The sequence below is a fragment of the Aotus nancymaae genome, unplaced genomic scaffold, assembly GCF_030222135.1.
Source record: "Aotus nancymaae isolate 86718 unplaced genomic scaffold, 86718_ANA_hifiasm-v0.15.2.pri h1tg000011l, whole genome shotgun sequence".
In the NCBI taxonomy this organism is placed as follows: Eukaryota; Metazoa; Chordata; class Mammalia; order Primates; family Aotidae; genus Aotus; species Aotus nancymaae.
This window is the reverse complement of record NW_026988422.1, coordinates 42481983-42505527: the sequence shown is the minus strand read 5'-3', so window position 1 is coordinate 42505527 and position 23545 is coordinate 42481983. Positions and strand designations below refer to the sequence as shown.

Below are 23545 nucleotides of genomic sequence, written 5' to 3'. Positions count from 1 at the left end.
AGTACTATTTTTTTTCATTAACACTTTCCTGCTCAAAAACCTTCAAAGGTCAAGATAAAAATATCTGCTCCTTAGCCTGAACCTGAAGGCTCCCAATAGTGGGACCATAACTGCCTCTTTTACTTCACGTCTCTCATACTCCTAACAAAACCTCATTCTAACCAAATGCTCCCTCAACATACATTATCTGCATTTCCCATTATTTCGCCTTAGATCACACTATTTATCCCTCCACTTCCCCCAAACAATCCTTATACCCATCAACTCCTCTAAATCACTATTTATTCTACCTCAGTAAGGGGAAGGAAAGGACAAGGATGTCTCCTGAAAAAATAACATGAGTGAGCCAGGCACAGTGGCTCACACTTATAATCCCAGCACTTTGGGAGGCCAAAGCAGGGAGATCACAAGGTCAGGAGATCGATACCATCTGGCTAACATGGCAAAACCCCGTTTCTACTAAAATACAAAAAAAATTCAGCCAGGCATAGTGGCCTGTTCCTGTAGTCCCAGCTACTTGGAAGGCTGAGGCAGGTAAATGGCTTGAACCCGGGAGACAGAGGTTGCAGTGAGCCAAGACTGCACCACTACACTCCAACTCTAGCTTGGTAACACAGCAAGACTCCATCTCAAAAAAAAAAAAAAAAGGTAAGGTAAATCAGAGGAAATTAAGTATGCTTTTACATAAAAATGTAATCTGAAAAAAATCTGCTCTTTTCAAATATCCTATTTCAAATGGCACCAATATTGATCTAATTAAATTCTTAGTGGCAATGTAAAATGCTGGTTCCAAGAACACACTATTTAAAATAAAGAAGTTATAACACTTTAAAATAATTGAAAAGTAACCTATAGTGTTAAAAAGCTTTCATTTAGAAAATATAAATACAGTTAGCAGCTTGAAAAACACTGTGATTGATACTAACATATACATAATCCTGCTAAGAGGTCACCTGGGTGGAGGAAGGTACACATGTATTCTATTGTAACCTCCAAGCTCAGTGAATGCAACTAGGAACCAAATTCTTTTTTTTTTTTTTTTGAGATGGAGTCTCACTCTGTTGCCAGGCTGGAGTGCAGTGGCGCGATCTTGGCTCACAACCTTTGCCTCTCACGTTCAAGCGATTCTCCTGTCTCAGTCTCCTGAGTAGCTGGGACTACACGTGCCACCACGCCGAGTTAGTTTTTTGTATTTTTAGTAGAGATAGGGTTTCACCATGTTGGCCAGGATGGTCTCAATCTCCTGACCTTCTGACCCACCCTCCTCGGCCTCCCAAAGCGCTGAAATTACAGGCATGAGCCACCACACCTGGCCAAATTCTCTTTTTTATTTTTCAATTTTATTATTCTTTTAATTTTTTTTTAAGACGGAGTTTCACTCTCGTTACCCAGGCTGGAGTGCAATGGCGTGATCTCGGCTCACCGCAACCTCCGCCTCCTGTGTTCAGGCAATTCTCCTGCCTCAGTCTCCTGAGTAACTGGGATTACAGGCACATGCCACCGTACCCAGCTAATTTTTTTGTATTTTTAGTAGAGACGGGGTTTCACCATGTTGACCAGGATGGTCTCGATCTCTAGACCTCATGATCCACCTGCCTCGGCCTCCCAAAGTGCTGGGATTACAGGCGTGAGCCACTGCGCCCGGCTCAATTTTATTTTTAAGTTTATGGGCATATAGTAGGTTTATATAATATTTATGGGGTACATGAGATATTCTGATAAAGGCATACAATGTATAATAATCACATCAGGGTAAACAAGGTTATCACCTTGAGCATTTACCATTTCCTTCTGTTACAAACGTTTCGATTATACCAAATTCTTACGTGGCTTTAAACCTCTATTTTAGGCTCAGAGCTACTGGAAGATCCCATTTCCATTCCTTAACCCTAAAAATCTCTAGTATCACTTCAAGTCATCCCAGACTTTGTCTCTCAAATCAAAATTTCACACCATAGAAACCTCATGGTACCAAAAAGTGATTATGGACTGTCAAAACTATTGAAAGGTATTTTAGTGAGATGCTTCAGTAAGATGTTGATGATCATAACAGCAACAATTATATGCAAGGCACTATTTTTAGCATTTTTTTTTTTTTTTTTTTTGAAACAGAGTCTTGCTCTGTCATCCAGGCTGGAGTACAGTGACGTGATTTCCATTCACTGCAACCTCCAACTCCCAGGTTGAACCAATTTTCCTGCCTCAGCCTCCTGAGTAGCTGGGATTACAGGAGCCCACCACCACGCCCAGCTAATTATTTATTTTTAGCAGAGGCCGGGGTTTCACCACGTTGGCCAGGCTAGTCTCGAACTCCTGACCTCAGGTGATCCACTCACCTTAGCCTCACAAAGTGCTGCAATTACAGGCATGAGCCACTGTGCTGGCTCCAGCACTTTGTATTCTTTATCACACTAATATTCAAAACAAGCCTAAGATAGGTACTCCTACCTCCATTGTACTGATGAGAAAAAGTGATGAGAATTTAAACTTCTAAGTTTAAATTCTTACAAGTCCTAAGAACCAAGAAAGCCCTAAGAACCAAGAGAAGCCTCCAGACAGAGGATGATGGGAAAAGACTAGTTTTTTTTGTGCATTTTGTTTGTTTGGTTTTGTTTTTTGAGATAGAGTTTCGATATTTTTTTTCCAGGCTGGAGGCACTGGCGCGATCTCAGCTCATTGCAACCTCCGCCTCTTGAGTTCAAGTAATTCTCCTGTCTCAGCTTCCCGAGACCATCCTGCCCAACATGGTGACACTCCATCTCTACTAAAAATACAAAAATTAGCTGACCTCATGTGATCTGCCTGCCTTGGCCTCTCAAAGTGCTGGGATTACAGGCGTGAGCCACCACCCCTCGCCCTGACTGGTTTAAATAATGGATCAAGAGACAGAATGGGGTCAGGCACACTGCTTCACTCCTATAATCCCAGAACTTTGGAAGGCCGAGACAAGAGGATTGCTTGAGACCAGGAGTTTAAGACCAGCCTGCGAAATATAATAAGACACCCCTACACCTGCCTCTAAAAATCAGAATAGTAAAAGATTTCTCAAAAGGAACATTGGAAGACAGAAGCAAGGCTTTCAAAAATACTGAAAGAAAATTTCCAACCTAGAATTCTATTATTCTATCTTCATGGATGGTGAAGATAGTGGGTCTATGATAGCAGTCATTACTACTATGCCTTATGCAATAGACATCACTCTAGGCTTTTTTTAAACAATTTCAATTTGATTTGACATTCTAGGGTACATGTGCAGGTTTGCTACATGGTTATATTGTATGATACGTAGGTTTGGGGTACAAATGGTCCTGTCACTTAGGTAGTAAGCATAATACCCAATAATGAGAGTTTTCAAGGCTTGGCCCCTCCTTCCCTACCCCCTCTGGTAGGGCCCAGTGTCTACTGTTGCCATCTTTATGTCCATGAGCACCTAATGTTTAGATCCCACTTATAAAGTGAGAACATGTGGGCCAGGCGCAGTGGCTCATGCCTGTAATCCCACAGCTTTGGGAGGCCAAGGCAGGCGGATCACCTGAAGTCAGGAATTTGAGACCAGTTGGCTAACGTGGTGAAACCCTGTCTCTACTAAAAATAGAAAAATTAGCCGGGCACGTTGGCGGGCGCCTGTAATCCCAGCTACTTGGGAGGCCAAGGCAAAATAATTGCTTGAACCAGGAGGTGGAGGCTACAGTGAGCCAAGATCGCTCCATTGCACTCCAGTCTGGGTGACAAGAGCAAAATTCCATCTCAAAAGGAAAAAGAAAGTGAGAATATATGGTGTTTGGTTTTGTTTGTGTGTTCATTCACTTAGGAAAATGGCCTCCAGCTGCATCCATGTTGCTTTCAAAAATACGGTGCTTTTGCTGGGTGTGATGGCTCACGCCTGTAATCCCAGCACTTTGGGAGGCCGAGGCGGGTGAATCACCTGAGGTCAGGTCAGGAGTTCGAGACCAGCCTGGCCTGGCCTGGCCAACATGGAGAAACCCCGTCTCTGTAAAAAAAAAAAAAAAAAAAAAAAGAAAACGTTGCTTTCAAAAATACTTTCAAAAAAAAACAACATGATTTCATTCTCTTCTATGGCTCCAGAGTATTCCATGGTGTATATATGCCACATTTTCTTTATCCAGTCCACTGCTGATGGATACCTAGGTTGATTCCATGTCTTTGTTATTGTGAACAGTGCTGCAATGTGGCTGTGTCTTTTTGGTAGAATGATTTCTTCACTCTAGGTCTCATGTCTGCATTTGTAAATAGTTTTATTGAAAGACAGCCATGTCCATTCATTTACATACTGTCTGTGACTACTTTTGTGATATAAAAGCACAGTCAAGTTGTTGAGAAAGAGACCCTCTGGTCCACAAAGCTTGTCTGGTCCTTTACAGAAAATGTTTGCCTTCCTGAAACACCAAGGGGAAGAAAGAGAAAGGCTGACATCTCTTGGTCTATGATATCCATGAGATATCACAGTGACACCCACGAGATATCATAGTGATATCCATGAGAAATGAAGGGCTGATGGGAATAAGAATTTGGTTACAGTGTTGGAAAATTAGGGTAAAATTATAATGGCACATTTTCCTAGAAAAAACAGGTTTTCAGTACTTTCTGAAGACAGAGCCATGAAATCAGTTTCTGATTTTTACACAAGTACTTACTCTCCTGCAATTTAAGGAATTCTGAAGAAAGCGCCATGAAATCAGTTTCTGATTTTTACACAACTACTTACTCTCCTGCAATTTCAGGAATTCTGAAGAAAGCATCTAGAAAATGTATAGTCATCATTGAATTATTTGGAGAATATTATAAATTTTATAATACTTTACAAAATTTTAAAAATATATTTTATAGGCCGGGCGCGGTGGCTCACACCTGTAATCCCAGCACTTTGGGAGGCCGAGGTGGGTGGATCACAAGGTCAAGAGATCGAGACCATCCTGCCTAACATGGTGAAACCCTGTCTCTACTAAAAATACAAAAATTAGCTGGGCGTGGTGGTGCGCACCTGTAGTCCCAGCTACTCAGGAGGCTGAGGCAGGAGAATTGCTTGAACCTGGGAGGCGGAGGTTGCAGTGAGCTGAGATTGCGCCACTGCACTCCAGCCTGGCACCTAGCAACAGAGCAAGACTCTGTCTCAAAATATATATATATATATATATATATTTTTAAATAATATAAAATGTGCAGACTTTGCATAAGCAGTAAGGACAGTTAAAAGAAGTTAGTAAAATATAAAATAATAAAATTTTTTAAAAATGTGTAGACTTTCCAGAGGTTTTATTTATTCTCTGCCTACCCATCTTTTGAACATTTTGCTACTTATTAGTACCTCCAATGAAGAAGGGCAGGGAAAAGCAAAAAATACACAAAAGGCAAGCTAGTCAGTTCTGTTATATTATCAGGTAAACATTTACTGGGAAGAGTTGGAAGCTGTTATAATGTGTTAGCAAAATTAAACTTTTAAATACCTACTGTAATATAAGAAGAAATATATATTTGGTCTCTACTCCCAGTTCCTGAGATAAAACTCTTAAGATCTTAATAACTTCCTGACAAAAGCATCTGACACAGAGCCTTTAAATCCCTTAGAATTTCCTGGGTGACAGAAGCGTATTTTGTTCTAATAAGGCAACTCAGGATGGACTCCTAGATAGCTTCTGAGGGCTGCTTGCCAGGAGAACCAACCATGTGATTAGAGGGTTGAAACTGATTCCCACCTCACTCCCACTTCCTGATAGTGAAGAGGAGCTGAAGGTTGAGCTGACCACCAATGGCCAATGATTTAATCAAGAATGCTTACATAATAAAACCTCTACAAAACCCAAAAGGTCAAGATTTGGAGAAGTTCTGAGCTGCTGAACACAGGGAGGAGCCAGGAGTATGGAGCACCCAGAGAGAACACAGAAGCTCCACACTCCTTCCTACAGACCTTGCCTTATGCATCTCTTTCATCTAGCTGCTCAACTGTATCTGTATAATATTCTTTATGATACATGGATAAACACAAATAAAGTGTTTACCTGAGTTCTGTGAGCCACTCCAGCAAATTAGCCAAACCCAAGGAGAAGGTTGCGGGAATACTCAATTCACAGCCAGTTGGCAAGCACAGGTCGCAACATGGATGTATAACTGGCATGTGAAGTGGAGACAGTTTTGTGTGGTTGAGCCCTTAACCTATTCCACATGACACTATCTGCAGGTAGAGAGTGTTACAATTGAATTATAGGATACTCAATTGGTGTCTACTGGAGAACTGCTTGGTGTGTAAAGAAAAATCCAACACACATCTGTTGTCAGAAGTGCTGAGCAGTATACGAGATTAGGAAAAAGCAGTTTGGTTTTTCCTCTTACCCTTACAAAGTAAGTTCAATATGAGCCAACAATGGGACACATGTACAAGAAACCCTACATTAAATGTGTGGTATCTAGATCCTGAGAGGAAGTAATTCCTCTATATGCTGCGCTGGATTGCTTAAATCTAGAAGAGTATGTCCTGTTTCAAATACAATACTTAAAGAGCACCAGAGGTGGCCAATAACGGTGGTGAGAATATGCAAAAACTATGCTGCATTTTAAAAAGGTTGGGGCTGGGGACAGTAGCTCACTCCTGTAATCTCGGCCTTTGGGAGGCCGAGGCGGGTGGATGACTTGTGGCCAAGAGTTCAACACCAGCCTGGCCAACATGGCGAAATCCCATCTCTACAAAAAATACAAAAATTAGCCAGGCATGATGGCACATGTTTATAGTTCCAGCTACTCAAGAGGTGGGAGGATCGCTTAAACCTGGGAGGCAGAGGTTGCAGTGAGCTGAGATCACGCCACTGCCCTCCAGCCTGGGAGACAAAGCAAAACTGTTTCCTAAAAAAAAAAAAGATTGACATAATTAGGAATTTTTTTTTTTTAATAGTTTCGCTCTTGTTGCCCAGGCTAGAGTACAGTTGTGCAATCTTGACTCACTGCAACCTCCGCCTGCTGGGTTCAAGGGATTCTCCTGCCTCAGCCTCCCAAGTAGCTGGGATTACAGGAATGTACCACCACATCCAGCTAATTTTGTTTTTGTTTTGTTTTTTTTGAGAAAGAGTCTTACTCTCTCACCAGGCTGGAATGCAGTGGCGCAATCTCGGCTCACTGCAACCTCTGCCCCACAGGTTCAAGCAATTCTCCTGCCTCAGCCTCCAGAGTAGCTGGGACTAGAGGCATGCACTGACACACCTATCTAATTTTTTTGTATTTTTAGTAGAGACGGGGTTTCACCATGTTGGCTAGGATGTTCTTGATCTCCTGACCTCAAGATCCATCCAGCTGAGCCTCCCAAAGTGCTAAGATTACAGGCGTGAGCCACTGCGCCCAGCCTAGTTTTGTATTTTTAGTAGAGACAGGGTTTTACCAACTTGTTTAGACTGGTCTCAAACTCCTGACCTCAGGTGATCCACCCACCTCAGCCTCCCAAACTGCTGACAGGCGTGAGCCACCGCACCCGGCAGAAATTGTCTTTTTAACTTTTGTTTTAATTTAATGTTAATAAGCATTACTGCCGGTCATGGTGGCTCACGCCTGTAATCCAAGCACTTTGGAGGCCAAGGCGGGCGGATCACCTGAGGTCAGGAGTTCAAAACCAGCCTGACCAACATGGTGAAACCCCGTCTAAAAATAAAAAATAATAAAAAAAAAAAAATAAGCATTACTATAATGTTAACATTAAGGCCATAAAAAAGAAATGTTTCCACATTCAATTAAAGAAACAATAAACAAATATTTATTCAAATCTACGGTAAGCCAGGCACTGTCCTAGGACTGACAAAATCCCTGACCTCTACAAGTTTACATTCTAACAAATAACCTATAAAATAAATAAGCAAATAATAATATGTGATACCTACAATGTTACCACTGACCATGACTTTTTATTCCTCTTTATTTCTGTGCGTGTGTGTGCATCTGTGTGTTTGAGACAGGGTTTCACTTCTCTTTCAGGCTGGAGCACAGTGGCACAATCACAGCTCACAGACCTATCTCTACCAAAAATTTTAAAAATTAGTCCAGACATGGATCACCTCAGGTGATCTACCCACCTCAGCCTCCCAAAGTACTGGGATTATAGGCCACCACAGCACTTTGGGAGGCCAAGGTGGGAGGATTACTTGAGCCCAGGAGTTCGAGACCAGCCTTGGTAACACAGTGAGACCCCATCTTTATTAAAAAAGTAAATTAGCTGGGTACAGTGCCTCACGCCTGTAATCCCAGTACTTTGGGAGGCCAAGCCAGGCAGATCACGAGGTCAGGAGTTTGAGACCAGCCTGACCAACCAGTGAAACCCTGTCTCTACTAAGAATACAAAAAAAAATTATCCAGGCATGGTGGCACGCACCTGTAATCCCAGCTACTCAGGAGGCTGAGGCAGAAGCACTGCTTGAACCTGGGAGGCGGAGGCTGCAGTGAGCCAAGATCACGCCATTGCACTCCAGCCTAGGCAACAGAGCAAGGTTCCGTCTAAAAAAATATTAATTAATTAATTAAAAACTGACCGGGCATGATGGCTCACATCTGTAATCCCAGCACTTTTGGAGGCCGAGGCAGGTGGATCACCTGAGGTCGGGAGTTCAAGACCAGCCTGACCAACATGGAGAAACCCCATCTCTATTAAAAAATACAGAATTAGCTAGGCATGGTGGCGCATCCCTGTAGTCCCAGCTACTCAGGAGGCTGAGGCAGGAGAATCACTTGAACCTGGGAGGTGATGATTGCGGTTAGCCAAGATTGCACCACTGCACTCCAGCCTGGGCAACAAAAGCAAAACTCCATCTCAAAAAATTAATTAAAAAGTATAAAAAATAAAATTAAACATAAAAATATATTTAATTAGCCAGGGGTGGGGCTGGGCATGGTGGCTCATGCCTGTAATCCCAGCACTTTGGGAAGCCAAGGCAGGAGGATCACTGAGGTGGGGAGTTCAAGACCAGCCTGACCAACATGGAGAAACCCCACCATCTCTACTAAAAATACAAAATTAGCCAGGCATGGTGGCACATGCCTGTAATCCCAGCTACTCGGGAGGCTGAGGCAAAAGAATTGCTTGAACCAAAGAGACGGAGGTTGTGGTGAGCCGAGTTTGCGCCACGTTGCACTCCAGACTGGGCAACAAGAGTGAAACTCCGTCTCACAAAAAAAAAAAAAAGAAAGAAATTAGCCAGGGGTGGTGGGTGACACATAGTCCCAGGTACATGGGAGGCTGAGGCAGGAGGATGGCTTGGGCCTCAGAGGTCAAGGTTGCGTTCCAGCATGGGCAACAGAGCAAGACCCTGTCTCAAATAAAAGAGCTCTGAACAGAGAACTTCCATCACCAGAAAAGGAGGATCTAAAACAAATTCTGACTACCTTGAGACTGTAACATTGCTATGAGGTTTGACTAAATCAGCCATGCTAGGAAAAGAAAGTATGGCGGGGAGAGAAGAAGGTGCTCAGTAGGGGCAGAGGCACCCAGCAAGTGAGCAGGAGTCCATAAACTATAGCCCCAAAGGCCATGTTCTGCCATTTGTTTTCATATGCCACACAAGCTAAGAATGATTTTTTACATATTTTAATGGTTCAAAAAAAGAAAAAATAAAAATTTTAAAAATTCATTTAATTTCAAACATTAAAATATGTAAAAAATCAATGTAATAAAAATTTTTGACATGTAGAAATTATATGAAAGGGTGCATGCGGTGGCTCACGCCTGTAATTCCAGCACTTTGGAAGGCAGAGGCAGGCAGATCATCTGAGGTCAGGAGTTTGAGACCAACCTGGCCAACACAGTGAAACTCCCTCTCTACGAAAAATAAATAAAAAATTAGTCACGGGTTGGGGGTGTGGGTGGTGGTGCATGCCTATAGTCCCAGCTACTCACAAGGCTGAGCCAGGAGAATCACTTGAACCCAGGAGGCAGAGACTGTGGTGAGACAAGATTGCACCCCTGCACTCTAGCCTGGGTGATAGAGCGAGACTTGGTCTCAGACAAACAAAAAAAAATTATATGAAATTAAAATTTCAGTGTCTATATATGAAGTTTCCCTGAAACACAGCCATTTCATTTGTTTATATATTCTCGTCTATGGCTGCGTTTGTACTGTTATCTAGCAAACAAGCTCACTGCCCAATATGCATTGAAGCCAATACTATAACACCAGCTTTTTTTTCCCCCCATCTCCTACAGGAAGGAGGTACCAGCTTTTGAGAAAATAAATGCTTTATTGTAAGGCAGACCAGAGAGGAAACAGGAGGCCCAGCTCAAATCTCTCTCCTTGATTTGGAGTCTGGGACAAGTTTTAAGAGGCTGGAGGGCAAGAGAGAAGATTTGTGAATGTTGGCTTGCCAAGGTCTGACTGGAGGGTTTCAAATTTGACTATTTTGTTAAGGTATATTGAGGAGAATTTTAGCTCTGGATCTTTACGGCCAATGGAGCCATTGCTTCTAAAAAGGATCCAGCATTCAAGTCCCAGATTTCTTGGTCCTGCTGGGGGAGGGGAGGAGGGATGTTGGTTATGGGTGCTGTTAGACATCAAAGCTTTTTCTATTGTGCATGTCCAGGCTACATAACTTGCAGTCTTGGCTCTTCTATATCTACAAAGTCACCTGACATTGTGATCATCAGAGTAGGTCCCCTCTGGGCTGGTCCAGTAGGTTACTACTGAAACAGAATTGAGTAGTACTTAAAAGAAAGGCTAGCTAGGCATGGTGGGTCACACCTGTAATCCCAAAATGAGGATTACCTGAGGTGAGGAGTTGAGACCAGCCAGCCCAACATGGCAACACCCCATCTCTACAAAAAATACAAAAAATTACCTGGGCATGGTGGCAGCCACCTGCAATCCCAGCTACTTGGGAAGCTGAGGCAGGAGAATGGCTTGAACCCAGGAGGTGGAGGTTGCAGTGAACCGAGATCACGCCACGACACTCCAGCCTGGGAGACAAGAGCAAAACTCTATCTCAAAAAAAAAGAAAAGAAAGAAAAAGAAACACTAAGACCCATAAATTAAATTATTTACTATCTAGTCCTTTACAGAAAAACATTTGCCAACCCCTCATATAGAGGCCTAAAAGTACTACACACATGTAATACGGATAAAACAAAGATGTCGCCGGGCGCGGTGGCTCTTGCCTATAATCCCAGCACTTTTGGAGGCCGAGGCAAGTGGATCACCTGAGGTCAGGAGTTCGAGACCAGCCTGGCCAACATGGTAAAATCCCATCTATACTAATAATACAAAATTAGCCAAGCATGGTGGCACATGCCTATAATCCCAGCTACTCAGGAGGCTGAAGCAGGAGGACTGCTTGAACCTGGAAGGCAGAGGTTGCGGTGAGCCAAGATTGCATCATTGCACTCCAGCCTGGGCAACAAGAGCTAAACTCTGTGCCCCCCACACCAAAAAAAAAAAACCAACAAACAAAGACGTGTATGAGGGAGACATATGGCATGAGATAAACTATGAGGCAGTTTATCAGAAGTTCGACACCAGCCTGGCCAACACAGTGAAACCCCCTCTCTACTAAAAACACACAAAAAAATTAGCCAAGGGTGGTGTCGCACGCTTGTAGTCCCAGCTACTTGGGAGGCTGAGCCAGTAGAATCACTTGAACCCAGGAGGCAGAGGTTGACACATAAAAGCTATGTAAGGAATGTGAACTTGTCTCAACTTGATTCCATTTACTATGCAAAGCCACTGAAGAATTAATTGTTGAGGGTAATCTCATCAGATACACCTATGTGAAGATAATTATCTTTTTTCTAAAGGTGTCTGAGCTAAAAAAACACTTGCCATTTAAAAAAAAAGAAACCTAAATTAGTATCAATAGGCTAACAGTGATAGCATATTAGAAATTATTTCCTTCTTTGTGTTTATGTATTTACCTTCACAAAAGCAAGCCACTTTTATAATTCAAATATGAAAATACATACTTCTTTTCTTTTCCGTTCAGCTGGTTGCCTTTAATGAAAACACTTATTTTTAAACTCACATTCATATACATATACAAAATTTGTTCTCCAGGTTTTCTTTTCCCCTCCACCTCTGAGTGGAAAAGACAAAGTATGCAAGGAGGAACCTACACACAGCAAAAGAAATGAAAGCGTGCCTCTTTACAAGTCACACGTGTAAAGGATAAATGACATTCCACCTTTTCAAATTATGTATTTTATTTTTTCTTTCTTTTTTTTTTTGAGACAGAGTCTTGTCTTTCACCCAGGCTAGAGTGCAGTGGCTCAATCTTGGCTCACTGCAACCTCCATCTCCCAGGTTCAAGTGATTCTCCTGCCTCAGCTTCCGGAGTAGCTGGGATGACAGGCACACACCAACACTGCCCAGCTTATTTTTGTAATTTTAGTCGAGATGAGGTTTCACCATGTTGGCCAGGCTGGTCTTGAACTCCTGACCTTGTGATCCACCCGCCTTGGCCTCCCAAAATGCTGGGATTACAGGCATGAGCCACCATGCCCAGTCTTTATTTTTCATTTTTATGTTTTTGTAGAGACAGTCTCACTATGTTGCCCAGGTTGGCCTCAAACTTCTGTCCTCAAGCAAACCTCCTTCCTTGGTCTCCCAAACTGCTGGGATTACAGGTGTGGGCCTATGTACTTTATAGACATGAAAGAATAAAATGCTTGGATGCAACATGGTTGCAGAGGACTCTTATATATGGCTTTTATCATATTAAACAAAGAGCTAAATCAGTATCTTATTGAAACCAGAAATGTTAAAGGATAAGAGAAAATGCAGAACTTCAAGTCAGGTTAAAATGCTGAAAACTTATATAAGACTGCAAATAATCCTGAGAACATGATAATGGGCTTAAGAAATGCAGTTTCTGATTTATACTTCAGTACTCTGCACATACTATATTGCTTGTTAAGATTAAATTCCTTCCTAATCTTATGTTTCAGTTCCTCAACTAAATTGTCAAGGCCTCATGTGCAGAGAACCATGCCTTTTATTTCTTTTGTGTGTGTTCCCAAACTGTACCTCATACAATACCCATATATGGCAGTTGCTCAATACATGCTTATGATTGAATGACAAAATAATCAACCCTACTTTAGACTGACAGGCTGAAAAATCTTCACACCTACAATTCACACCAGTAAGCCTCCTTCTGTCCAACAATTTAAAGGACATTCCTGGGGTGAGTACTGCTGATTCTACTAGATTTAATTACATTAGGTTCCTTCTCCAGCAAAGAGCTCAAAGTACACGTGTAATGTTAAAATAGAATTCCCAACCACTGAGAAGGTGGGTGGAAAAGTGGGCAAGTGAAGAAAAGATCTATTATAATAGCCTGCCTCCAAAGAATAAGCATTATTCAGCCCTAGATATTAAAATACTCCTAATATGTCTCTGAACTAAGACTCCTAACTGACATCATTTCACTAAACTTTACTGGCTAAATTATGCCACAATGAGTATCATTAAAACCAACAACTGACATAATAAGAAGATCCTAAAAATTTCAGCTAATGATCCATATAATTGTGTATTATAAGATCTAGTTTTTAATTATTTACTCATTGGCCAAAGCAAAACTTTTAAACTTTCATAATGCATTATTAAGCATCTACCACATGCCAAGCACCGGAGAAACAAATGAATTTTTTTAAAAGCCAAAATACCAACTGATTTTCTATTTTGCTGTAAACTGAAGTATAAGCAACAGCACTGAGAAGTACCATGCAGTGAAGGGGTCAATTTTATCAGTCAAAGTAGGGGAAAATTACATTGCAAATTTAAGGTGGATAATGAAGACTGAGTAGGAGTTTGTGGATGAGGAGGAGGAGACAGAGTATTCCAGGCCAATAGGGGGCTATAAAGGAGCCAAGCACATTGGGCATGGTAGGAGTGATAGAGGAGAAAAGATAAAAAGGAGCAAGATGATGTAGAGTCCAGCCAGACAATGAAGGCTCTGGTATGCTAAGCTAAGAAATCTGGGGTTTATATCCTCAAACAATGGAGAGAAAGTAAAAATCTTCAGGCAGAAAAGTGATAAAAACATGAGGATTCAAGTAACAGGAAGAGCCTAGTAACATTATAATCATAAAGGCATTATTCAGTGGTTTTTGGAGGGGATGTTTTGTTTTTCCTTTTTTTTTTTTTTTTTTTTTGAGACAGAGTCTGGCTCTGTTGCCCAGGCTGGTGCACTGGCATGATCTCAGCTTACTGCAACCTTCGCCTCTCGGGTTCAAGTGATTCTCCAGTCTCCGCCTCCAGGGTAGCTGGGATTACAGGCATACCCCACCATGTCGCCTGGCTAAATTTTTTTTTTTTAACTCTGCACTGTCTGTTAATTCCTTCAGCAATTTTTGTATTTTTAGTAGAGATGAGGTTTCACCATGTTGGCCAGGCTGGTCTCGAACTTCTGGCCTCAAGTGATCCTCCCGCTTCAGGCTCCCGAAGTGCTGGGATTACAGGTGTGAGCCACCACGCCCGCCCTTGTTTTTGGTTTTTTTTTTTTTGGAGATGGAGATTTGCTCTTGTTACCCAAGCTGGAGTGCAATGGCGTGATCTTGGCTCACCACAACCTCTGCCTCCTGGGTTCAAGCGATTCTCCTGCCTCAGCCTCCCGAGCAGCTGAGATTACAGGCATGCACCACCATGCCTGGCTAATTTTTTGTATTTTTAGTGGAGACGGGGTTTCACAGTGTTGGTCAGACTGGTCTCAAACTCCTGACCTCGTGATCCGCCCACCTTGGCCTCCCAAAGAGCTGGGATTGCAGGCATGCGCCACCGCGCCCAGCTATTCAAAGTTATACTATTTACATGTTGCTCAGTCAGCTTGGTCCTGATACCAATACAAAAGAAATTTAAGTATATTATAATCTATTCCCCTCCATGATGTCAGTAGTCTCAGGGCTCAGTCATTGGCCCTCTACTCTACTACCTAACTGATCTAACCAGTTACATGTTTCTGTTTGTAGTTTGTTTTGTGTTTTTGAGACAGGGTCTCCATCTGTCATCCAGACTGGAGTGCAGTGGGATGATCATGACTCACTGTAGCCTGGACCACCCAGGCTGAAGTAATCCTCCCACATCAGCTTCCCAAGTAGCTGGGACCATGGGCATACCACCACACCCAGCTAATTGTTTTTCTTTGTAGAGACAAGGTCTCACTATTTTGCCTAGGCTGGCAGTTTTTTGTGTTTAAATGCCATCAATGTTGTTATCAATGACATTGAAAAAGTATATCCACAACCCTAACCTTGACTCTAGGCTTTAGAATTGAATAGCCAATTGCCTACTCAATGGCTATTCCTGGATATCTAGTAGAGTAGTCATGTCAAGCTGCAAACATCTAACTAAACACTTCATTCAAACTAGCTCCTTCCTGTTTCCCATCTCTGTAAATGGCACCAGTCACTTTAGTTAAAAGCCTTGGAATCATCTTTGATTCCTTTCTTTCACTCACCTCCCACAACTCATCAGCAAATCCTGTTGGTTCTACCCTGAAAGCATGCCCTGAATTCAACTGGCCTCCCAAAGTGCTGGGATTACAAGCATGAGCCACCAGGCTCGGCCCTGAAATTATCTTTTTTTATTAGCTCACTGTCTACCAAAATATAACTTCCATGAGGACATGGACTTTGTCCTGTTCACTGCTCAATCCTTAGCACCTGGCAGAATACCCGGCACGAAGTTGGGCTCATTAATTATTTGTTGTTGAACTGGAATTTTTTTTTTGAGATGAAGTTTCACTCTTGTCACACCAGATGGAGTGGAATGGCGCAATCTCGGCTCACTGCAACCTTCACCTCCCAGATTCAAGTGATTCTCCTGCCTCAGCCTCCCAAATAGCTGGAATTATAGGCACCTCCCACCACAACCTGCTAGTTGTATTTTTAGTAGAGATGGAGTTTTGCCATGTTGGGCAGGCTGGTCTTGAACTCCTGACCTCAGGTGATCTGCCTGCCTTGGCCTCCCAAAGTGCTGGGATTACAGGCATGAGCCACTGCACCAGGCCAGAAGATTTTACCAAATTGATCTAAATAATCCTATTTGTATTTTCATCCCATTATGAATAATTGAATAATTCCTTTTCTGCCTTTGAATTTAGATCTAATTCTTGATTATCAGAATGTTCCTCTTAGAGCAGAGTCCTAAAACAGCTTAAAGACTGTTAAAATAAGCTATACAGCTGGGCGCGGTGGCTCACGCCTGTAATCCCAGCACTTTGGGAGGCCGAGGCGGGTGGATCACGAGGTCAAGAGATCAAGACCATCCTGGTCAACATGGTGAAAACCCATCTCTACTAAAAATACAAAAAAAATTAGCTGGGCATGGTGGCGCGTGCCTGTAATCCCAGCTACTCAGGAGGCTGAGGCAGGAGAATTGCCTGAACCCAGGAGGCAGAGGTTGCGGTGAGCCGAGATCACGCCATTGCATTCCAGCCAGCCTGGGTAACGAGAGCAAAACTCCGTCTCAAAAAAAAAAAAAAAAAAAAGCTATACAGTACTAATGCCTTTAATTCCTTTGTACAATTAGCCCTTCAGGCAACTTCGCCATTATTTTTTCTTGACTATAACATCCATCCTCTTTCTGTATTATTACGCTTGTCAATGCATTACTTATTATAAATGCTACTGATAGACATGTGCAGAATATCAACAAATATTCACTTTTATATTGCAGGTAAAAAAATTATTTTTAATATTAGCTATAGAAAAGCAAACATTTAAAAACCAAACTGACAGCGAAGTGATCAAGGTCACATTGATATTGACAATCAAGTTGATACTAAGTACTCTAATGCCAGTCTAATGATGAAAAAAGCATCAAATCCCAATTGAGTAACATGCTACAAAAAACCTGACCAGTATTCCTCAGAAGTGTCAAGGTCATCAAAAACAAGGAAAGCATGAGAAACTATCATAGCCAAGAGGATTCTAAGGAGACATGACTAAAAAAAGTACTGTGTTATCTTGGATGGAATACTGGAACAAAAAAGGGACATTAGATAAAAAGGAAATCTGAATAAACTATGGACTTTTGTTAATAATAATGTATCATGGGGCCAGGCACAGTGGCTTATGCCTGTAATCTCAGCACTTTGGGAGGCTGAGGTGGGCGGATCATGAGGTCAGGAGTTTGAGACCAGCCTGGCCAACATGGTGAAACCCCATCTCTACTAAAAATACAAAAATCAGTCAGACATGGTGGCACGTGCCTGTAATCCCAGCTACTTGGGAGGCTGAGGCAGGAGAATCGCTTGAAACTGGAAGGTGGAGGCTGCAGTGAGCCAACATCGCCCCAGTGCACTCCAGCCTGGGTGAAAGAGCGGAACTCTGTCTCAAAATAATAATAATAATGTATCATTATTGGTGCATTAATTATAATAGTCCAGGTGTGGTGGCTCATGCCTCTAATCCCAGTACTTTGGGAGGCCAAGGTGAGCAGATCCCTTGAGCTCAGGAGACCAATCTAGGAAACATGATCAAACCCCGTCTCTACTAAAAATACAAAAAAATTAGCCCAGCGTGGTGGCACACACCTGTATTCCCACTTACTCGGATGGCTGAGGCTCAAGAATCACCTGTAATTCCAGCTACTCAAGAGGCAGAGGTAGGAAGATCACTTGAACCCAGGAGGCAGAAGCTGCAATAAGCAGAGATAGTGCCATTGCTCTCCAGCCTGGTTGACAGAGTGAGACTACATCTCAAAAACTAAACTAAAATAAATTTTGTTTCTTTTTTGAAATGGAATCTCACTCTGTTGCCCAGGCTGGAGTGCAATGGCATGGTCTCAGTTCACTGCAACCTCCACCTCCCAGGTTCAAGCAATTCTCCCACCTCAGCCTCCCGAATAGCTGGGACTACAGGCATGTGCCACCACACCCATCTGATTTTTTGTATTTTCAGTAGAGACGGGGTTTCACTATGTTGGCCAGGCTGGTCTCGAACTCCTGACCTGGTAATCTGCCCACTCTGGCCTCCCAAAATGCTGGGATTACAGGCATGAGCCACTGAGCCCAGCTATTTATTTCTGTGTGTGTGTGTGTGTGTGTGTGTGTGTGTGTGTGTGTGTGTGACAGAGTCTCACTCCAGGCTGGAGTGCAGTGGCACAAACATGGCTCACTGTAGCCTTGACCTTTTGGGTTCAAGTGAATCTTCCACCTCAGCCTCCTGAGTAGCTGAGACTACAGGCATGTGCCACCACACCCAGATTTTTGTATTTTTGGTAGAGATGGGGATTTGCCCTGTTGACCAGGCTGGTCTCAAACTCCTGATCTCAGGTGATCCACCCGCCTTGGCCTCCCAAAGTGCTGGGATTACAGGTGTGTGCCACCAAAGCAGGCCTAAAGGCACCATATTTATCCAATCCCATATTATGATTTTTATATTTTAATGAGACAGAGTTTTGCTCTTGTTGCCCAGGCTGGAGTGCAATGACACAATCTTGGCTCACTGCCACCTCTGCCTCCCGGGTTCAAGTGATTCTTCTGCCTCAGCCTCCTGAGAAGCTAGGATTACATGTATGTGCCACCACACCTGATAACTTCTGTAGTTTTAGTAGAGAAGGGGTTTCTCCTTGTTCAGGTGATCTGACCGCCTCAGCCTCCCAAAGTGCTGGGATTACAAGTGTGAGCCACCGCGCCTGGCTTTTTTTTTTTTTTTTTTTTTGAGACAGAGTTTTGCTCTGTCACCAAGCTGTAGTACAGTGGCACGATCTCCGCTCACTGCAGCCTCCACTTCCCAGGTTCAAATGATTCTCCTGACTCAGCCTCCCAAGTAGCTGGGATTACAGGCACACGCCACCACACCTGGCTAATTTTTGTATTTTTAGTAGAGACAGGGTTTCACCATGTTGGCCAGGATGGTCTCGATCTCTTGACTTCATCATCTATCCGCCTTAGCCTCCCAAAGTGCTGGGATTACAGGCATGAGCCACTGCACCTGGACTATTTTTTTTAAATTTTAGAGACAGGGTCTGTCATCTCAGCTGGAATAGAGTGGCACTATCATATCTCACTGCAGCCTCAAATTCCTCGGCTCATGGGATCCTCCCTCCTCAGCCTCCTGAGTAGCTGGGACTGAAGGTATAGGACCACCACTCCCTGTTAATTTATTTTTATTGTTTTTAGAGATGGAGCCCCACTATGTTACCCGGGCTGTTCTCAAACACCTGGCCTCAAGGGATCCTCCTGAATCAGCCTTGTTCAATTTTTTTTTCCCCCACAATTTGCCAGGCTTTGCTCATTACTGGATCTCCTAAACCTAAAAAAACTGGGTGGCACATAGTAAATACTCAATAAATATAAAAGAATATTAAGTAAATAATTTTTTTTTAACTTTATGGTGTTTCTGCCAACTAGACAGCTGTTTTATGTAATAACCACATCAAACTTTGTCTTCATGGATTTGCCTTGGCAGTCATGCTTAGTAGAACAGCCCAACCTATTTTTTTTTTTTTTTGACCCTGGGTCTCACTCTGTTGCCCAGTCTGGAGTGCAGTGACATGTCAGGGCTCACTGCAGCCTCGACCTCCTGGGATCAAATGATCCTCCCATCTCAGCCTCCTGAGTAGCTGCGACAACAGGGACGTGTCACCACACCAAGCTAATTTTTAAAGTTTTTTGTAGAGATTGGGTCCCACTATGTTACCCAGACTGGTCTTGAATTCCTGGGTTTGAGCAATCCTCCCAACTGGGACTCCCAAAGTCCTGGGGATATACAGATGAGCCATGTACCTAGCCTTATCCTATTTCAAGACTGAAAAACTGTTTACCCAGTTTTTTAAAGCAGTAATTTTCTGATTTCACATTTTATATATTAATATTTAATTAGGCGGGGCACAGTGGCTTACACTTGTAATCCCAGCACTTTGGGAGGCTGAGATAGGTGGATCACCTGAGGTCAGGAGTTCGAGACCAGCCTGGCCACCTTGGGGAAACCCCATCTCTACTAAAAATACAAAAATTAGCTGGGTGTGGTGGCCCATGCCTGTATTCCCAACTATGTGGGAGGCTGAGGAAGGAGAATTGCTTGAACCCAGGAAGTACAGGTTGCAGTGAGCCAAGATCACACCACTGTACTCCAGCCTGGGCCAAAGAGCGAGACTCTCAAAAAATATATCTATAATTCAGCTGGGCTCAGTGGCTCATGCCTGTAATCCTAACACTTTGGGAGGCCAAGGCGGGAAGATCACTTGTGATTAGGAGTTCCAGATCAGCCTAGCCAACATGGTAAAACTCCATCTCTACTAAAAATACTAAAATTAGCCAGGCATAGTGGCGGTTACCTATAATCCCAGCTACTCAGGAGTCTGAGGCAGGAGAATTGCTTGAACCCAGGAAGCAGAGGTTGCAGTGAGGACCACTGCACTGCAGCCTGGGGGAGAAGTGAGAAACTCCCATCTCAAAAAAGAAAAGTAATTCACCTAGATTTTATTTAAATTTTAGGGTACAAATCCCATTTTATTTTTTCTGCAAACAGTTGATTGTTCCAACATAATTTTGGAACCCCTTCCCTACTGATATGAAACACCACCTTTATGGCTGGGCTACAGTGGCTCACACCTGTAATCCTGGCACTCTGGGAGGCTGAGGTGGGAGGATCTCTTGAGGTCAGGAGTTTGAGACCAGCCTGGCCAACATGGTGAAACCTCGTCTCTACTAAAAATACAAAAATTAGCCAGACATGGTGGCCCACTCCTGTAATCCCATCTACTCTTGAGGCTGAGGCAGAAGAATTGCTTAAAACCGGGAGATGGAGGTTGCAGTGAGCTGAGATCGTGCCACTGCACTACAGCCTGGGCAACAGAGTGAGACTCTGTCTCAGAAAGAAGAAAAAAAAAAAGAAGAAGAAATATCACCTTTATAACATTAACTAGCCTTATGTATTTCTAGACTACTCGGTTTTACTACTCTGTCTATTCTAGGGTTGCTATTGTATTTTGATTATCATAGATTTATTTGTATATTCTCTAGCACAAGTCCTTTCCTCATTCTTCTCTTCCAAAAATTTTCTTACTTTCTAAATTTACTTTTTCAAATAAATTTTAGAATCATTTTGTCAACTTTTCAAAAGGAATCTGGTTGGAATTACGTAAAACCGCCAGCCCTATCTCTCTGTTGCTATTTTCCTCAGTGGTAAAATGGAGTACTTACCTTGTAGGTTTGTTATAAGAACTAAATGAATTAAATACAGTATAAAATACTTAAACACTATGCCAGAAAGATGTTATTATAATTATTCAAAAGTGACAGTTATAATGACTGCTCAGTATTTTCCAGATGTGTTCCCACAAAATTCGAAGGCTCTTTTTAAGATAAATCAAAGACATCATAAAACATAAAGCAGTGGGCCGGGCGCGGTGGCTCAAGCCTGTAATCCCAGCACTTTGGGAGGCCGAGGCGGGTGGATCACGAGGTCAAGAGATCAAGACCATCCTGGTCAACATGGTGAAACCCCGTCTCTACTAAAAATACAAAAAATTAGCTGGGCATGGTGGCGCGCGCCTGTAATCCCAGCTACTCAGGAGGCTGAGGCAGGAGAATTGCCTGAACCCAGGAGGCAGAGGTTGCAGTGAGCCGAGATTGTGCCATTGCACTCCAGCCTGGGTAACAAGAGTGAAACTCCGTCTCAAAAAAAATAATAATAATAAGCAGTGATATGGAAAACATACAATTTATGCTTGTTTTTCTTCACCAATGCCTTGACCCTTCTTTGGTGAAATGAAGAGCTGGAGCTGAAAGCAGAGACGAAGAAAAATGCCAAAGGTTGGTGGGTACCAGGTCTCTAAAATTTTACAAAGATAGGCTCACCAAGTGGAAAAGAAACTTCTAGGTCCTTCTAGTCAGCATTATGGGGCATCAGTACTTCCCTTTTAAATACTATTTCCTCATCTCCACAGTTATGACAATAGTAGTTACCTTTTGATTTCCTCCCAGAAAATACACTGGGATTAGATGTCTAAAAGACAGTATTTTTGAAATGAGCTCGTGAGCAGCTATAAAGGATAAATGCGATTGATAAAGATGGGCAGACATGCCCAGAATATTAAAATAAATTACCTCCACCAGGTTTCCCATATCACTGTAATGACTGAGAGGGGAGTGACTGTGGATTTTTTTTTTGGGGGGGGCGGGGATTTGTCTCATTATAATTGGTAAGAATTTGTTAAATTTTTTTTATCTGCATGAAATTGAGGTTAGGTAGTCAGAGGCCATATGAGGGACCTTAAAAGGTGATCTCCTCTACAGAGCTAAACTATAAATGAGAAAGTGGAGGCCGAGAGTGGCAACATGACTTGCTAATTACAAAACTAGCCAAAGGCCTGGACCCCAGGCCTCCGAATACCCAGATCTCGGCTCATCCCAATACACCACACGGCTTCTCACCGACGCTTGCCACGCTTCGAAATGGGAGGAGTAAAAGCAGGCCATCCGACCGCAGCAAAGACGCTGGAAAACCACAGGCCGGCACAGTCGAAGGCACGTGACCCACCACGGCGCCCCCCCGACCCTCCCCCTTCCCCGCGCCAGCAGCACGCGCTGCCAACCTCGTCATGTGACCTTCACGCGGCCCCAGCGCTCCCCCTGCTCGGCGACTCTTTCCAGCAGCCATTTTGCCGAGAACTTGTTGTCTGTGCTCACCGCGGAGCAGGACGCCACGAAAAGCCGCGGCCAGATTTTACAGGCGGCACACGCGCTTCGAAAGAGCGCTCTGACCGTCAGGGCCCAGTCGAACCTCATTGAACACGTCGCACCCCGGGGCGCCGGGGAAAGCTGTGGGTGCGCCTCGGCCTCAGATTGGCTGTGGCGTCCACGTGACGCCTGAGCTCCCCTCCACCGTCTCCTTACCCCCAACTCACAAAAACACCCAGACTCTTAACACCTCGCGCCAAGAACACGCCACCAGGCGCGTGGAGACGGGCGGAGCGCGTGGCAACCAAGGCGCCTGCGCGTACCTGCCACGGCCGACCGCAACCGGCCCACGCGCCGCTCCGCTCGCGGGTCCCGGAATCCTCGCGCTGCTGGACCACCCGGCTAGTCATTGGCTTCCAGCTCGGGTCACGTGCTGGTCGCAGGCCCGCCCCTACCCGCTAATCACCTGGCACCGAGCTCGAAGCGGCAAGAAGTCGTTCGCACGCGGAAAGGGAGGGTAGTTAGAGGGCCTCCTTTTCTGCCCTTATGGGGTTAAACCCATAAAGAGGAAACGAGAAACCAGAGGCTCAAAGCTAAGGAAGCTCGCACCTACCGGCTTAACTTCGCGCACCTCTCAAGGAGCCGGGAACCATCGCCCTTGGGCGCTCCCCGATGCACGCCGGGATACGCCTGGCGCCCCTCGGTGTGCTGCAGAGCATGCCGGGAAAGCCACCTCTCCCGATCTCCTGGCGCTCACCTCCCGGGCGTTCCTTTCGTGTCCCCTTGAAAGCCCAGAATGAGACGGTTTGGGTAATTATGGTAGTGCGGCGAGGTATACCAGTCACTTTCAGCCCCTCCTTCCCCCACTTGTTTGATCTGTGTGGTCTTGGGGAAACCGCTTAACATTTCTCCAAGGAGCAAGCGTTTAGTATGCGCCTGCTGA

General features: G+C 43.8%; 1 protein-coding gene across 12 annotated transcripts in view; it reads right to left on the bottom strand.

Annotated features, from left to right (window-relative positions):
* Positions 1-23295, bottom strand: part of MGA (MAX dimerization protein MGA) — a 166395-nt gene extending 143100 nt beyond the window's left edge. For 7 of the 12 annotated variants that reach the window (XM_064374873.1, XM_064374877.1, XM_064374880.1 and 4 more), the window contains exon 1: positions 23216-23295. The gene's annotated coding sequence lies outside the window, so the exon portion shown is untranslated. The remainder of the gene's footprint in view (positions 1-23215) is intronic. The other 5 variants (XM_064374875.1, XM_064374871.1, XM_064374874.1 and 2 more) reach the window with 3 other exon arrangements.
* Positions 23296-23545: the final 250 nt, after the last annotated feature.